The following is a 4,136-nucleotide window of genomic DNA, read 5'->3' as shown; positions in this document are numbered from 1 at the left end:
GAGAAATACAATTTGAAGAAAAAATTTTGTACAATGATTGATAGGACCCTAATCGGAAAATTTATTTTCCCTGGGTAACAAACAATCAACCTTTACTGCATGCTACAGAACCATTGCACCATAAATGTTAACTTATTTTGTCTTTTTATTTAATATATTTTTTTCTTTTTTTCAACTTGGTGTTTAAATTTCTTGGTATCATATAGGGAAGGTAAAAGAAATCCATCGAAACGAGTACCTGGAAATATTAGTATTATTACCTGTGAATACGTATGTTATGTATTACTCACATCTATAAAGTTTTAGAAAGTTGCATTCAATCCGGTCATTCATAAATTTTTAAATTAATGATATTTATTCAATGATAGATTTGCATTTGGAAAGATTTTCTGTTTTTTTACTAGTCCTAAATGAGTTAAATCACTATCCTACTATCTTTACTAAATTCATTGGTTATTGTAGAAAGAAACTTATATAAATAATTAAATATATATTATTTGTTTTTTTTGTTTTGTTGTTTATGGGCTCCCTCAATTCGCATCGGTAGGTTAATGACTAATTTATTGCAAATTTAAGGATATATTATTGGCTAATAAATTACTGTACACACAAAACGAGATTCGAACCCCAATACTTATTTAAGCGTGTATTTGGTTAGTGTCTATGTACACCAAAGACATGGTACATGTCCATCGTTTGTTTGCTAAGACACAAATTTTTAATAGACACAATAACACACAAATATACATAAAATACATGTTTTCAAGTATCTCTCACTTGAGTTGAGACATTGAAACACAATTGATTAGACACAAAATTTTACATTTCTATCCCTTCCTTTTTTTGAAATACCAATTATGTACATTGACCATAATCCCCCTTTCTCCCCATTATCTTCTTCATTCTGAGTTTCTAACTCCATAAAACCAGAAACCTTCCAACATCCAGGTACCTTCTTCCTCTTCCCTTCTTCTTCCTCCATCCTCCTCCTTCTTCTATTGTTGTGTCCCTCCTTCATCTTCTTCTGTCACTACCCTCTTCCCTCCATCACTCTTCCTTGTGCCACTACCACTACCTCCACTCTTTGCCACTCATCCAGATCTGTCGCCTTCCACTGCAACAGTCGCAGCCTCGTCGCCATGCAGTTCACACATAACAGCAAAATCGCAGTGGCGTCGCCGTCTAGCCATAACGAGATAGCAAGTGGCGGCGTCGTCGCAGCGCTATCATCGTCATCCACCTCTCGTGACCCAGCATCTCGCAGCGCCCTCCCCCCAACATAGGAACACTTGCAGCGCCATGCCTATTCGCCTTCCAGTTACTCGCAGTCGCTACTATCTTCTTCTGCTCTTCTATTGTCGTCAGCACCATCTCTCAATCTCTTGATTTTTTTTTAAATTTTGGTTTATTGTCACTGTAATTACTGTCTTGTCTCTCTCTCAAATTTTTTTGAGATAAATAAATGATTATTGCTAAGAAATTTATCACAATTTTTTTTTTTGTTAATTATATGTAAATGGTGATGGTGAATCTGATATTGGCATTAATGATGGTGGTGATTGTAGATGTTGATAGTGGTGGTTATAATGGTGTTACTGTTGAGGGTAAATTTGGTATGTTGATATGAATGTAAATTAGTGTATTATTGTGTATATTGTTACTGATGGTTTCAGTGGCTAAGAGAAGGGGGGGTTGAATCTTAGCCCCCTTTTTGCTTGCTAATACTTGCTGGACTTAGAGGAGACTTTTCTGTTTTTAGCTCATCACTTTACACAAGAATTTTTCTTTTGTCTCGTCCCTAGCCACGAGACTTTTCTTTTTGTCTCGTCTCTTAGCACGAGATAATTTTGGTTTTTGCTCCTGTGCAGTAGAAACAGAAATGTAGGAGAGAAGAGTAGAAGATTACACCCAGATATATCCTAGTTCAGCTGCTAAGTGCAGTGCAGCCTACATCCAGTCTCCATCACAAACATGATGGAATTTCACTATAATCAATCTGATTACAAACTGTAAAGTGCTAACCCAACTTACAAGGAGATTTTCACATAATCATGAAACACAACATAGATGAACAAAGGAACTCTAAGACATCTATGGCTTTTTCTTTTAATTTTGCACTCTCTGCCTTTTTCCGCTCTATGGCTTTTTCATACAAACCTCACTGTTTGCCTTTTTCCATGAGACTCAAGACATGACAAAATTAAACAGAAAAAATACTAAACAGAATACATTGAAGGAGAAGAAAATCTGTAAGCTTAGGTAGCTCTGAGACTTCTGTGTCTTGCACTCTCAATGCTTACTTCTAACTCCTTGCTCCAACCAGTGACTGTTCTCCCTTTTTATAGAAGAGAGAAGCCTCCACAATTGAAGCCAAAAACCCAAGCTAACTTCTTCTTCCTTCAAGAATCCGGTTCGGCCACACAGAGAGAGAAGAGATAACCATGCAATAACCAACATGCAATTACCTCTAGTCCTTCCTTGGTCATCACTCTTCATCAATCCGAGCTCTCCATCCTTGGTTTGCTCTCCAAGATGGATTTCTGGCCCTTGATGCTTCATGATGATGATGACTTCATCTGCTTCAATCTCTGCCTCTACCATCACTTCGCCACTCTAGCTACTTCCTGTGGTGGTTGAGCAGAATCAAAGACAAGCCATCTCCTCCAAGAATCTCCCCTTTGCTGGCCGAGATCTTCTTCTTCCTTTTTTGAGCATAAAGAACCAAGATTACCTCACCAAATCTATCCATGTTTGGTGACAATCTTAGCCACAGCTCATTTTTATTTTAGTATGTTTTCTTGCCATCATTAGCTTGATGGTCTTGATGCATGCAACATCTTCTTTTTCTTGGTAGATGAACATAGCATTCATAGTTTCCTGGACAAGGACCGAAGAAAAAGAGAGAAAGAGATGAGAGAGAAGAAATTGTGAAAGAAAAAACAATCAAGTGTTTGAATAAATTAATTCAAATGAGTTGCTTTTACTTCCCTAGCTAGAGTGGCGTGTAGCACTATGGCCATCAATCAATTCAGCTGCAACTTTCTCTCTCATAGTTCCCATGCAATAAATGACAATGTAATGAATTTTGGAATCCATCACATGATGAAGTGCTTGGATCCGTTGGAAGCATTTTTGCTTTCTTTTTTCATTTGTTTCGGATCATGCATGAGGAACTCTCATCAAATGTGAAGTTGGGCTTAGTTGCAACAACATTTAATTTCTGGCCCAATAATAACATTTGCTTTCCTGATGAAATTTGGATCAAGCAATGAGCAAATGGGAAAGCATTCTTTGGGCTTTGAAGTAATAAGATTTATTCCTGCCCAACATCTATTATAACCATTCAGCCAAAATGTAAGAAACATTAAACAAGGCTGATTGCAAGTTTTAATTTTGGGCTTGCTGTATTTTCATTAATTCTCGGCCCAATAAAAACCTGCACAGCAAAATTAATTTAATTAATATATCAATCAAAATTAGATTAATAATTTTGCTGTTAATAATGTTTGATCATCATCAATTTAGTTTAGAGTTTTCCAAACTCATCAGTTACCAAACACAATAAAAGAATTTGTGTATATCTATGTCTATGTATTGTTATGTCTTTGTGTCTCTGTCCATTACTTTGTGGCTTTGTTACCAAACGGAGCCTAAACGAACGAGTGAGCATCACTTGACCAACCCAAATTAATTATTATTTGTCCATCTATCACAATGTGACCAAAAGGTAATTATTATTATAACTAGAGCTAGAATAAGGGGGCAAGGAAAAAGATTGGTAATGCTCAAGGTTCAAAAAAGCACTTTGTATTTTTTGCGTTGGGCTTAAAATGGTGATTTTAAATAGAGTTAAATACTTTTTTCATCTCTAAAGTCTTAGGTTAAAATCAAAATCGTTTTTGATCTTTTTTTTTATTAATATCATCCTCAACGTTACAAAATGTAATACCCTCACTATCAGAATGTCATGCTTCCGACTGCGTCATTCTGATAGTAAGAATTATTACGACGACTTTATAGTTTATATGCTTAATAATAAAAGATGAGTCTTTAACTCAAAATCGTATTGCTGTTTTCTTTAAAAAAACCAAAAAAATACTTTTTATTTGAAAACACGCATACATTCTTACAAACTA

The sequence above is a fragment of the Arachis ipaensis genome, chromosome B08 (assembly GCF_000816755.2).
Source record: "Arachis ipaensis cultivar K30076 chromosome B08, Araip1.1, whole genome shotgun sequence".
NCBI lineage: Eukaryota > Viridiplantae > Streptophyta > Magnoliopsida > Fabales > Fabaceae > Arachis > Arachis ipaensis.
Note: the sequence above shows the minus strand (reverse complement) of the source record.